The sequence below is a fragment of the Falco punctatus genome, assembly GCF_963210335.1.
Source record: "Falco punctatus genome assembly, chromosome: 2".
NCBI lineage: Eukaryota > Metazoa > Chordata > Aves > Falconiformes > Falconidae > Falco > Falco punctatus.
The window spans coordinates 32,955,942-32,970,714 of record NC_137581.1 but is presented as its reverse complement, the minus strand read 5'-3'; the positions used below and the strand labels follow the sequence as shown (position 1 = coordinate 32,970,714).

The 14,773-nt window shown below is 38.7% G+C and overlaps 1 protein-coding gene across 4 annotated transcripts in view; it reads right to left on the bottom strand.

Moving 5' to 3' along the window:
• ENOX1 (ecto-NOX disulfide-thiol exchanger 1) overlaps positions 1 to 14,773 on the bottom strand; it is a 392,145-nt gene that overhangs the window by 353,571 nt on the left and 23,801 nt on the right. The window lies entirely within an intron of this gene.

The window sequence follows — 14,773 nt, the reverse complement described above, 5'->3', positions numbered from 1 at the left end:
GTAACTATTCAAGATACTGACATAGTTTACAGCGCAAGCTCATCGCTCTCCCATCAGACCACCATTGGACTCATGCACGGCAGACCTGCAGCTCCACAGCAGTCTAACCCTTCTAATACATTCCATTTATCTTCCAAGGTACATTTAAAAAAAATAATGCAATAATTTATATTCCAAATAGTTGAGTCACTAACAAGACACAGATCTTTTGGAGGTAAAAGAGGAAAGCGTATATGGAAGAACGTTTAAGGCCTTACTAGACTGGGGGAAAAAGCCTACCTTTGCAGAGAAAGTACTGCCATCCGTATGACTTTAAAGACAAAACCAAGGCTTTCTAGTCATAAGCCACCACAAAATTATTGGCTGATCACCTGCTGTCTTGCATGAACATCAAGCTGTTTCTCCAGCAAGATTTGTTCACTTACATTGCTCAAATGAATGTTTCTCTTAAAATAAAAAAAAAAAAAAAAAAAAAAATTAGCCCATTGAAAATAACTCCCTAATCTGCCATCCTTTCAATAGAACTGAAGTGCTCTTCACACACATAGTACACAAGCATCTTGAATTAGCAGGGCACTATTTTTAAATACATGAAGGATAAGATACGAAATTAGTTTCATGGGGAATGAGAACCTTAGAGATTATTTACTTTCCCTTAATTACTTTGACTCACCACTTATTTAGCTTTCCAATACTACTACTTATTTCACACTCAAATTTTGATACTGAAGACATATGAGTGTGGCTTTTGAACATTTAAGATTATGGACCTTAATGATATATAGCCACATTTCTAGAATTCACTTACTCACATAAAAAATAATTAAAGATACCATATGGTACAAATATTCCTTTCTTTGGAACAACTGTCTCCAAGTAAGGATCCCTATATAAAAGCAAGCACCTTTTTTTGAGCAAAAACATGAAAATTCTGACAACTGCACAAAACTATTACACTAGCCGCAGGCAGCCTCTTACAATACTACTGATCTTATATAATGTAAGGAGCAAAACAAAGATTATTATTCAAAAATTATTTTTGAAAGCAAGGAACTCAGGTAACTGGACAGCCTACCCAAGTCCCAGGCCGAAGAGAAGAAATTAAGTGTGGCCATAGAGCACTGCTGAGCTACATCCACTACCCAACCTGACTTCATATGACACTGGCACATTTCTGTTACTTGCACAGGATACGAAAAAAAAGATAAGTTAGAGTAGATGAAATGCTATTCCAGAAAAAAGAGTACTTAGAGCAATTTTAAAATATAAAATTAACATAAAATAGTAATTAAAAAAAATAAGGTCTACAATCTCATTCCTGTAGAAAAAAACTAATTAGGATCTTTAAGACAGAGGCTTAGAATATAAAAAAGTGGGGAAACCAAACAGAAAGGATGAAGGGAGAAAAGAAAAAGAAAGTAATAAAGGCAACTGCATTAAACAGAAAATAGCAAGTCTGAAATATAAAATAAATGAAAGTCACAGTAAAAAGACATGGGACAGAGACACAAAGAGAAGGAGAAAGGAGAGTTATAAAAATGAAAGGAGAGAAGGGAAGACAAAAAGGGCTAGGGAGACAGACATACAGACGGGATCACTTAAAATTAAAAACAAAACAAAACCAATAACAAAGAACAACCAAATAAGCAAAACATCCAAACAAACAAACAAACCTACCAACAACCACAGCTCTACATTCCTCCCCAAAAATTACTCTAGAAACCGGAGCTGGAACAAAAGTTAATTTCTTTCCATTGGCTAACAAAGCTTCATTCAATACTGACAGCTCAGGGTTCAGTCCTGTCTCTCTCAAGCAGTGGGACTTCTTGCCAGAACTTCTCAGCTCCCATGGGATTAAGGCTGAGCTGAAGCAATTTTCTGCACTTGAACACCTGAGACACTGCATACCATAACATCAGCTCTGGATTTTTTAGGATGATTGGTCTTTATTAGGCAAGAGAATTAAGAAGTCAAAAATTGTGATGGTACTACACAGCAGCACATAGTACTGCCACCATGTATATGAAATCACAAGTTCTCTTATTAAGCTGAGTTATCAAACCACTTACTAGACTGTAAGGTACTAAAAATTATTCTATCAGCTGCCAATGACTAATCTATCAGAAAAAAATTATGGGCTGTTAGAGCAATTAGCAAAGGAATCATCATGAAATAAAGTGGATTTTCTGAAGTCTTTCCTGAAAAAGATGGTAAGAATAAAGCTTTGGGTTCCACTTTCCACCAGTAAATATCACACCATTCCAACAAAACCACCATTGCAGTTGAGAGGAAGAAGGAGCAGAGACCCTGAGAAGGATTTCTCAAATTGCTTATTAGAATATAATGAATATTAACAATAGACAGAACAAATTCTCTTGAGAATTGAGCATCACTGGGTTTTGGATCCCTTCTAGGCTGTTAAGGTTGCTAGGGAAATCCACAGTTAATGCTGTATCTCCATATTGAAGAAGGGGGAAGGGTCTGAGAAACTGGATCTTAAGCATGGAGTTTTCTTTGTGCTTTGGAGAGAAAAAATCTGATGTTCTTGTAAAGCTTAAATAAGACACTTTCAAACTTAACAATACATTATCAAAGATAATGTTTAAAGAGGCATTGTGAGGAAGAACTTCTCTTACTGTGGTCAGGAGCAATACACCAGACTTGCCATTATACACACTCTTAGGGCAACAAGCGGTCTACAAACCATAGCAGCTTTCTTTTGCTTTAACAGATAAAAGCAACAAGTTTATTTTGTTTTAAAGAGATTATATGTCCATTTTTCATAGACCATTTAGAAAGGACATTGCTGTGGGCCTCCCAATGACAAATACACTGAGGCACCAGTAAGAGACAACACACTTTGTACTCCTTGACATGGATGAAAGAATTCAATTCAACTTTTATTTTTTCTGTCTGGAAAAAGAAATGGCTCAGAAAAATATTTTTTGGCCCTACTTCCCAAGAACAAAGCTTAAATGATGTTCTGTCTGCATCTTCATCTGTTTCTCCTCCCTTTTCTTCACTAACTTTGGGTGACACTGGTCAAAGTGACCAAAACTGACAGAGGGCAGAGTCCCTTCATTTTCATGAAAATAAGTAGCTGAATAAAGGAGAAAAATAATAAACATCCTATGGTTTGAATGGTAGGTACTCAGCCTTGCATCAGAAAATCCACAGAGCAACCACCACCAAAAGAGAACCTGCAGAAAACAAGGTGAGGTTGGCTCCACATTCACACCACCATCATTTACCTGGTTATCCTCCCCATCCCTTAATATTCAAAACATCCCAACAAGGCAACTCTTAGTTACTGCAAGTATACAGCAAATACAGACACACTTTCATTGGCAACTGCTGTGACAGTTGATCTTCACACCACAGTATTATCTTAATAAACTGTCTCTCAGCCCCAGGGTCTTTGTTCTCATACAAGTGACCTACAGTTGGTCACCCTGGATCTTATACAAAGTATGAATAGCATAGAGGTTATATGAGTTAATTGCATAGTGACTGCAAAAATAGCGTGCTTTCTTCCTTTCAGCAATGTGGTCCTTCTCTACTGAAAACAACTGGAGTTACACTGTAATTCAAGTTGATGATACAACTGTATATCTGGGTAACTCTACCATTAGTTAATGTTACCACCACATGAGCTTGTCTATATGGTATTTGACAATGAAATTCAAGTTAAACAGCCTCCTCCAGAATTACAATATTGAATTAATTAGGTAACTTGCTACATATTTAGAAAATGAAGATTAATATGTCTTTTATAATCATATCAAAATCCTACAGAAAAAGGACCAGACCGAAACTTGTTATTGTTGTGTAACTCATGAATATCTCTTGAATTACTCAAAATGTAAATCACTGGAGATCAGAATCTGACCCAATACATCTTAAAAGAACATCTGACTCATTACTCATGTAAAAAGGATGCAATCTCCATCAACACACCATGCACAGGATCCAATTTGTTTCCTGGGAGAGTTCAAAGTTCTCTGTCAAAAGAACTTACATTCTGTTACTCCTAACATATTACGTTATTTGTATTGGTCTACATGCTACTTTTGCTACTAGTTATGGAATGAACATCTGGAGAAAAGCACAAACTGGTGTCTAATGCACACTCAGCCTTTTCCCCACGCGCTTCCCAGAACTCGGGCAACTTTCTTCCTCTGCAGACAGCCACTGGAAATACTGTAAAAAGTCCATAAAGCTTTTACTAGCTAAAACAAACGACAGACTACCGAATTCACTTTGTAACATGATTATTCCTCCAACATGGTCCAAAACTGACAGCATGCAACTCTAAATAAAATACACAAAAATGTCGGAGCTGAGTCACAAGTCTCTAAACAGTTTAGTCTGCCATTTTTTTTTTTTAGTCTATTTTTAGTTGTGCTTTAACAACTTGGAATATGTCTACACAAGCTTTTTGAAGACAGATTAGTTTTCTCTCTACCTATGCTTTACGACGCTTTTGCACCAGCCAGGCCTGAACCTCAAGTTGTGTTAGCGAGGGATTATGGATGAAAAAGTGAATTTATCAAAAATGTTTCAAGCCTAACAGTGCAGCATGACAAAATGCTCCACATTGAGCTGGGCAGGGAAGAAAATATTTTCAAGCCTGAAATATCCATGTTCAATTGCCAGTGTCCCTTATAACTTGACTGCTACATATTCCACTGTTCTGACACAAACAGGGCTAACAGACTTATCTTCTGGATTTCAGCTTAAGTTATGAAACCACACTCCTTCTGACTGTTCCACTTCCTTTTATCCCACTCACTCTAAGGCTTGGTGAGAATCACAGACAGAGCTGGAAACAACTATGCAACGAGATCAGTTAAATCCTTTAAAGACAACACAGTTCTATCTACCCTATTCTTGAAGACTTCAACTAGTAAAGGTCCTACAATGTTCACACAGTCCATTCTGGGACCCCTCTGCATCCCTACTAAACTTGTTATTTCTTGCAACCTGTTCAGCCTATTACTTTTACTCTACTCACTGTGGACATTGCAGACTTTTTTAACTCTTATGTCAGACTTCTTCCTCTTCTCCACCTTCATTCAAAGCATTAATATTGTCATTCGGTTTCCACAGCTGCTGAGACCTCCTTCAATACTTTCCTCAAATATTTGGTGTTATTTATTCACAAGATAGGGGAAGAAAGTTTCCACTGGAACTGCAGTGTCATCAGGCTGTAGCTGGTCAAAATCCTTCTGAAACCATCATTACTTGCCTTCCTAAGATTGCCAATTCTCTGGGGAGTACCTTGCTTTATAAAAAAATTTTACTAAAGACACATTCAATTTCAGTTTAAATAAACGTGCATTATTCAGGACCACAGAGTAGAGGCAAAAATAAAGATAAAATCTTCCTCAGAGGATGCCCAAGAGTAACTGAAGGAAGAGAGCATAAATACTCTTTTTTTCCAGCCAACTCCTAATTACACAGATGGTTCTTTCTCACAGAGATGAACTCAGCATCAGGACAAACCTACTTCAGAAGTTCTCATTTCAATTTGTTTCTGCTACTACTACTACGCTTGCTCCTCAGGCACTTACAGAACACCTCCTTGTCACACAGTCATCCCATGGCATCCCTTAGTGACATGACTGACAACGTTACAGAGGTCTGCATTTTTCCTTGAATGGATGCTTATAACCACTCTCTGAACACTTCTGATACTCACTGAACCACTCTGCATTTATAGAACTACTGTTTTATTTCAGGTTTGAGGGTTTAGTTTTGCATCTCCCTATTCCTTCATCCATTTAACAGTGAACTAGTGAATTTAAATGTCTTTGAAAGAGCAGTACACACAGGCTTACATCTCATCCTACATTTTGTGTTATGCTGACAGCAGTGTTAGCACAAAAGGAAGTTTCTCATCAAGTTTGAAGTCTTCATTTTCCTAGTGTTTAAGATAGGAGCAGCTATTGTTCTTTGTCCTCCTGGATAACAATGACAAACCGATTCCTCTAGAATGAAATGACGTTGAAGAGCCACTGAAACAACTAGAACAGTGACTTCAGTGATCATCACAACTATATTTCAATGATGACAGGGTTGTCAAAGCATCTCATCTTTAAGATTATCAAATGCAATCTTCTGCTTTCAGTTCAATATTCAGTTTCATCTCACTGCCTGTCTGACATTGAGGAACCAAAATAAATGGATTTTCTGCATGATTTCAAGATGACCGCTAGTCTTTTCTGTCTAGCCACTTGTGCAACATTTATACTTTAGGTATAGAAGAATTGTTTGATTACAGTGGGTTGACTGACTCACTTCACACTAGTCCCCTATTCTTGGGCAAGATGAGCCTGAAAATTATTACTTTTATCATTTCTATTTTATTTGTAGTATATAGCACCAAACAGAATCAACTTTGTTATTATTGAAAAGGTAAACTAGGTGCGAGACTGGCACACTTGCCCTACACAAAGCTTCCCTGTCAGATTTGCTGCCTAATTGCAGATTTGAACAAATGAAGCCTGCTCTGACCATGCACTTCTCCATTCTCTTCCTTCTCATCACTATCCACAGAGAACGGATTACATTAAGCAGCTACACCATTCTTTCATTACCAGAGAGCCGTCTTTCCCTTTTTCCCCAGCAACTTTATGCAGTTACGTAATCTCCCTTAACATCTTCCAAGAAACTTAAAAAGAAATCCAATTTTTCAGCCTTTCTCTTTTACTTAAAAAACGTTAATAGTTTCCTTCCCAGGCTGAAATTACAGCTGCCTTCTATTTTGCAAAGAAAACAATATAAACTACACATTAGGTATGTTCTGCAAAATGATACAGAAGTTAAACAAATGCATCATGAAAAATAAAACCACAAACCCCAGCTAATGACATATGCACTGCACCTGGTTTCACATGTTTTTCTGTGACAGTATTAACCCAGGGGTCCTCAAACTTTTTAACCAGGGGGCCGGTGCGCAGATGAAGTGGCAGGCAGTCATCTGCGGCCAACCCCCGGGGGGCAGGAGGGGTGTCTGTAAATACCGGGGGCCAGATTGAGGACCCGGGGGGGCTGTATCTGGCATGCAGGCCGTAGTTTGAGGACCCCTGTATTAACCTTACAGAACTGGCAAGAAACTGGGTAGCTAAGTACACTGGCAATAGCACACTGAGGCTTTGACCTGTAGCATATCAGCTAAAGTTTAGTCCAGATCCCTCTAGGAAATGAAAACACATGCTTTCCCACAGGCTGTTGATGAAATAAAATGGTAATGGTTATATGGTTCATACAAAATGGCAGATTACATTGCAGAAGAAGAGTCACCAGCATAAAGAGTATTTCCTCTTACTGTTAAGATTTGAATAAGCTTGAACCAAAAAGCTGGCCAAGGGTGCCTTCACTTGCTAAAATGAAATTAACCTAAGCAATGTTCATTTTAGGCCAGCTAATGGAAAAGCAACATAAAGATGCTAACTCAAACATACTTTCCAGGACCTTTAAGTCTTCAGCTTTCACATGTAACAGCCTGCCACCAACATCTCTGTTTATGCTCTGTGTGAAGACGGTGGAAGCCAGATGTGGGGGTGCTGAAAAGGCATGAGGAAGCATGGATAGACCACCCATTTACAGCTAGTAAATCTGCACAGAGTGGTTTTTACATCCAGGTGCCCATCATCCTTATCTGCCAGCAGAGGACCATAAACACACACTTTTTTTGATGCATCTATAACCATACCTCCCTGGGCTGTGATCTCAGCAGATTTCACTGCTAAGCAAGGGTCACACCTCCAAGGAAAACTCTCAATAAACTAAGTGGATCACTTATTCGGTAAATGCAACTCTTTCTTCTGAGTCAGTGTTGAAGTAATGCCAACATCCATCATAAGTCACCAGAAGAGATTAATTCATGGATCTGTGCCACCAAAAAACAGGCTTGTACCACTGCAGAATGAGAGGGAACTGCTTCACTTGGTAAAAAATAGCAAGCTCTTACTCTATATGCAGAGGAGCCACTCAGTTAGGATATAACAGTTTGACAGAACGTCGGACCAGCAAAATATTAGGAAACAATCTGCTACTTTTAGATGAAACAAACTTACTTGTCATCGCTGAAATACCTCCCCTAAGGGCACAAGTACCACTGCCCGCTCCAAGAGCGTGCCTTCATTCTGTTTATTGCATTCCACCTTCCTAGATTCACCCCACGCCTTTATCAGCTACTTTATTTCATTTCTTCTTTGTTTCCCTAAAAAAATGCTTCCTAACAGGAATGGGTATGTCTAAACAGAGTTGTACAAAATACTGTTAAACCTTCACTATTCTACCCTAGGCAGAGCTGTTATGTCCTAAAGCATGTTTACACTGTGTGTGGTGCGCAGACTCCTTTGAAATCTACATAAAGCTAATGTGTCATACCAAAATAGTTGTATGTTATCCACTCCAGCCATGGAGGAACTGCTCGTCATCATGTATCAATGAGATCTAGTATACCAAATCCCACATCCTAAATGCTAATACTATGTTAGAAGTACCTGTACAAAAACACTTTAAAGCCTCATTTAACTCTAAAAATACAGATCTATTAACATAAACAAACCATAATTAAGATTGTTGTTGACCTCATTTCTCCCTGCAAAGGCGATAGAATAATAATCTTACATTTACACACCATCTTTCAGTCTAAAGAATTCCATCCAAGTCTGATCTTAGACATATAGAAGAGCATTATTAACATACACAAATAATCCTAAGTAAACCAATCTACCCAATTTCATTACCAGCAACTACCAAGCTTGATCCACTCAGTCATATGGGTTCTTTTCATCTACCTTACCCACCCATCAATGAACTATCCACCCATAAAAAAAAACTGTCCATCTAAAATCAGCAATGCATTGGCAACAACTGCAGTCATAATCCTTATGTTATGCCTAAAAGAACCCCAGCTTCCTCCAGCTTCTCAGACCCCCTTCACCAACACTATCAACCAGCCCCCAGAGACAAACACCAGCAAAGCTGAACCTGGTTTAGCGGTCGGAGGATTTGGCTTTAAGTAGTTATCTGGGGTGTATTGGGAGTCTGCTGTTTTTTCACAGACAGACCAACATTTCCTGTTTTATTCTCCACACAGAAGACTTAAACCCAGCTTCCACAACTTCAAAACACCCTTTTCTTGCACCATCAAGTACTTAAACCAAAGGTCAGTCTCACCAGCCAGCTCTGCCCCAGATTAGCTTTCCCTTGTATGTGGTACTCCTGCAAAATCACTGTTTTAATCATTATCACACAAGAAAGGATTATTCTGAATCACTTGTTTTTACCTTATGGTTACCCAAAATAGGCCTTGTTTAAACAGTTGGCTGTCAGGTATCCAATAAAGCATGGCAGAGGGAAATCCATCTCCTCCCCTGTAATTGGCATGGCTGTTGGAAAACATTCCCTGATGATATCAGTCTGCATGGGTTTTTTTCTGAATACTTGCTTCGAGTAAAATGAATTGCAAGAAATCAGTGCAACAACATTATTCCAGGCAAGGCTTCCTCAAGAAAACTGCCATTACACATTGAACCTGCATCTTCCCGGTCTAAAGCAATGCACCCTGGGGAAGATCATCTATATGTCTCTCTTTCTCTCTCAGCCTCTTCCAGAAAACCCGCCACTGATGGCAATATTCATCAGGACTTGCACTGCACACAGACTAGCCAGATCACAGGAGACAGCTGTTAATGAGATCAGGGCATCATGATGGGGGAACAGGAAGGAAGCAGTAGTACCTGCTATCCATCATTGCTACCTGATGGCAGTAAGCTTCCTTAGATGATTAAACAAAATGCTGCAGAAACTGTCAACAAACAAGAAGCTGTCACCTCTGTGCCCTCTACACCACCCCAGGATGCTCATTGTTTTCATAAGGGAAAATAAATTAATTAATAAACCAGAGCTGTTTACTAAACAGCTACTAAAAACTAATACTGTAGCCGATCTTTTCACATCCACCACCCCAACACTGACACAACCTGAGCCCATATGATGACCCTGTTCGAGTCATGCCTTTATAAAAGCATAAACCCTAGCTGTCTTGGCACTGGAAACCACCTGGCCAAAGTACCAACATTACTGTTTGAGAAAAATCAAGTCAAGCCCAGTATCTGACCTAGTTTCTCTTGTAACCTTCATCTGAAACTAGAATGAAACAGACATGGAAAAGGGCTGTTAGATACTGTACTCCATCTCCTTAAAAATACAGAACTGCATCCTCCAGTACATTTGCTAGGGACCTGCCTACCCTTATTTTAAATATCTGAAGGAAGAAGGGCTCTCACTACACCTGGTCTAATGTAGGCTCCAATAGATATTTTTGTCATTTTTTCCCAGAATTCATCTTAAACTTTTATTTCCTCAATCTCTCCATTTAGTCCTAGGCATTCTCTCACATAATGCACCAAAAAAAACCCCCAGATTCCTTTGACTAAATTACATTTCAAATATCTACATGTAGTTAAACTATCTCCCCATACTCACTGCCAGCCTAGAATTACATCTGTTTTTGAATACTTCCCTTCAAGATAGTTCCTCCAGACCCCCAAGTATTTTGTTGCTGCTCTTTAAGCTTCAGTCAAATTGGCAATACCTTCCTGTTGATATGATATTCAGAGTTTTCAGATGTGTTCATGGCAGATTCTTATAAAAAGGGAATCCCACCTCTTTGTTCACGGACACAGTACCGTGCTGTTCTATAATCAAGTCATGAGGCAGACTTATGTATTACTTCCTGCTGGGTCTTAATTTTAGATCCCTTCCAGCATTGCTATTACCCGTCAGTAAGTTTGACACCCCTTGCCCTGCAAACTTGCCTTTTCCTCAAATCTGTTCCCTTCACTCTGCCATCCTGTAGGAATTCTCCTGAAGTTCTGGCTACACCAAAGCAAAGACATCGGTTTCAAAGGTTATAGGTTTTGCTGAAGGCCCCTATTCAACAAAGCGTTGAATTACATGCCTAACTTTAACCACATGCTTAAATCCAGTTGATCTCAGCAAGCAGACATGAGCTTAAGCATACATTTAGACAAAAAAAAAAAAAAGTTAGGCATGCAAGTCAGTGCTTTGCTGAACCAAATCCTCAGTTTCTGTAATCACTTGGGTGGTTTATTTTCCATATTTGGCAAGAATTGACATCCCAATGCTTTTATGTTATGGGATTTAAAAATGAACCTTCAAAAGAGTCTAAAACTGTCATCATCCTTTTGTTCCTTCCATAAAATAAGAAAAGGAAATAAATACCTAAGTAAATATGCAACAGTACAGTAAGCATTAAGCCTATAGGATTTAAACACACAGTAAGTAACTCTATATTGTTGTTGCTGCAGTACCCTCTTCAAAAAAAAAAAGTCGCTGTGAAAAATTTGGAAAAGCATGTGTATCTCAGTAAGATATCCAGCACGTTCACCAGCAGCTCATTAGCCACAACTGTCATTGCGTAGTTAAACGGAGAGAACAAAGCTGTCCATTTCTTAATTACTACCTACCAAATGCCTTCAAATGCAATGGATTTAACTCACTGTTCCACTAAAGATGGATTTTTAGGGGGGAGAAGGAGCAAGAAGGTATTAGTCTTTGGTTTTGGTCACGGGCTGGCTATTTCCACTAGTCGCCAACCCACATGACAATGGATGTAAGATTTTACATTCACCACCAGCAACAAACACAGTTGGCATAATGGAATTTTGTGGAGCGTATTTAAAATCATTTCCAAATGTCTTCCATTGTTTACACGCAGAATACTTCACGACCTTTCTCTTCGTTTGTACTTTTTGTTTTCTTTGCTTTCTCTCATTCTGACGCCTGGTAAACACAGGCAGAGGCTAAGTGGGGACTGCAATCAGGCAGCCATACCAAGCTTAATCTGTGGACTACCTAATTGTAACATTAAAGGTTTGGGAGGAGCACCATCTGAGAAAGAAACAGAGAAGAAAAATTGGAAAATGATTACTTCCTCTCAATCCATAAAGCCTTCCAAAATTCAATTAACATGTTCTAAACTAAACCATCCACACATGCTATGGCCCTAAAATGCATTATTTCAAATATAGAGAAGAAAGTAGCTGCTCATTTTTATTTTTCAGAATTATAATATTATCTGACCATTCCACTTCCATCTTTTGTTATTGAAGTAGTATCTGTTGTAACACTTTCGTACCTCAGTACTTGAGATGAACCAGAAAAGTATCTATAGGCAATATAAATAAATTGTACATGACTGCATATTGGATTTGTTAAATAATGCTGTGAACTCCAAAGTCACTCAGAGAATGCTGTTCCCATACCTACCACAAATACTGTTTTTAATAATGCATACATGATTGAGTTCGCTGTCCTCCCCACAACAAATTTTTCTTGTGACTATAGTTTCCCAAGTGGAAATAATACCTTCACTTTCACAGATTCACTGATGCAACCAATAGGAAAAGTACAATTGTTGGGTTTTTTTTATAGTGTGACTGCTGTAAATACCGCTAGATAGCGAAGACTTGCAGGTAAAACTCTGTGAACAACTTTTTGCCACTCTCTCCTGTAAAGGAAGGAAAGGTGCAAAGAAACAAAAGCGTAGAAACTCCTCTGCTACACTGTACGTACCCATCTATGCCTACTCACCTCCTTTCCCTACTGCAGTTTAGCATCTCCAGCAGCCTTCGAAGCATGAACACTTGCTGGAAAGCTGAAACCCGGCAGGCAGTAAGCACCGATACCGGGTCAGATCCACAGCTTGCACTAATGGATTTTTTCAGATAGATGGCAGTGCACAAAGTGCATCCGAGATTGGTCCAGGGTTGAGATGCCATTTCAATGCTCAGGCACTTTAACGAAGGGAATTACTGCATTATCAAAAGCACTTTTAGAAAGCTCATGACTTAGGACCTGATCCTGCTGCACCGTGATAGTTCTAGCTCTTTTGAAGGGGTGAACTGGGTGCCCAGAACGTAAACATGGCAAAGCAGCATTTAGGATTTTACTTCCCATTCCTGCGAGTGGCAAAGGATTTTTCTTTCAATACATTGTAACAAATCAGTTTTAAAACACAAAGCTAAAAGATGAATAACAAGACAAAGTCCAAAAAGATACTTCATACTGGATACAGGACATGAAAAATCTGATTTTCAAGAGTCTGTAATGGCACAGATTCAGAAATAGTCCAGCAATAAGAACAGGGTATTTCCAATCACCCTTACTGGCAAAAATTCTACAGTTACTACTTAATTTTGTGCCCTTTGCATTCTAACAGACACTGTTATTAAGCTAAGAGAGCAGAGTGAAATTATAACCATTTAACTGCATCTACCCCAGCAAATCCCTTTCTCACAAAAGGAAAACATTAACAAAGCAGCTGAAACAAATAGGGGTAAATCTCACTGCACAATTACCAGCTCTGTACCTTACTACTTGGGGGTTTTGACATATAGCTATCATGAAGTGGAAGCATCCACCATCGCTTTGTTTTCTGTTTGCAGTAGGGGGTTGCTAGGAAACAAAATACTATTGTCTGATTTCATGATCTATTGCCTGGTTTGCCTGGCAATAGAGTCTTCTAAATCTATTATTGGATTATCTGATATTTTACAGAGAGATTAAGACTAATGTTGAAAAACATGCACACAGAGAAACAGTAAAAAATGCCTCAAAACTCAGGGGAAAGGATGTATATGGTCCAGGTCAAGGAAGACAAACTATCCTGAGAAAAGATGAACTTAAGCAGTCTGGTGATATTTATATACGCACACACACGTGTATCGGCATTCCTCGACTGTGTCTGCAGTTTTGCCGACTTGTCAAAGACTCTCTTGATTCTGAGGATACAAAACGTTCTCTTACTACTCGAGAGCTACTGTACATAGCAAGTTCTGTAAATACCACATGCTGCAGAAAGCCTGGTGCGGGCGAGCACACACGCCAGAGTCATTTTTGTTCTTGGAATTCAGCTCAGGGTTGTTTCAGTGCCTTGATTTCTTTATGTAATCATTTTTTTGCACATTTGGACAGATAGAAGAGTTGGACACAATTCCCTACTCTCCTCCTCCCTCCCCCCCCCCCTCGGTCGTAACATATTTAAATAACTAAATAAATAAATTCATAGGTAGATAAATAAATAAAGGCATCAGGAAAAGAGATCTAAAATTGAAAACCACAATAGCAAAATTCACATATTTTTTTACAGTGGCACGTCTTTGTAAAGTGATAGATTAAAAGATTATTAAAACCAGACAAACATGGGTGCCTATCAAGGAATCCCCACAACACAACAGGAGACCTCAACAAAAAACCAATCATACTTAAAAGCTGAGAGACAGATGAAGAGAGTTCGGCACAAAGCCACAGAGAAAAAGGTTTTAAATAAAACCTGCAGAGTAGTTATTGTTCTTTTATGTATATCTACAATTTCACACCATGTACAACATGCACTATTTCAAAGTCCTTTCAACTTATTAATGTCTATGCATTTTATCATTCCATTTTAAATCTGAGGAAAAAAATGAACGAGGTACATTGCAAAAGACATCAAAGCTTTTGACACACTACTGCAGAACTTCCAGTGAATAATAATAAAAAAAAGAAGTATTAACACACAACATAGAAAATACATGATTAATGGGAAGGATCTGAGAGCTTCTTTTCTTTCCTGCCCATGGATAGATTCATTCAGCCCCTAACCTGCCTTTCAGAAACCAGGAATCCTCACCAAAAGCACATTTAGAATTAAAGAACAGAAGAGTAAAATCTAAGAAAGCTTTTCCCAACC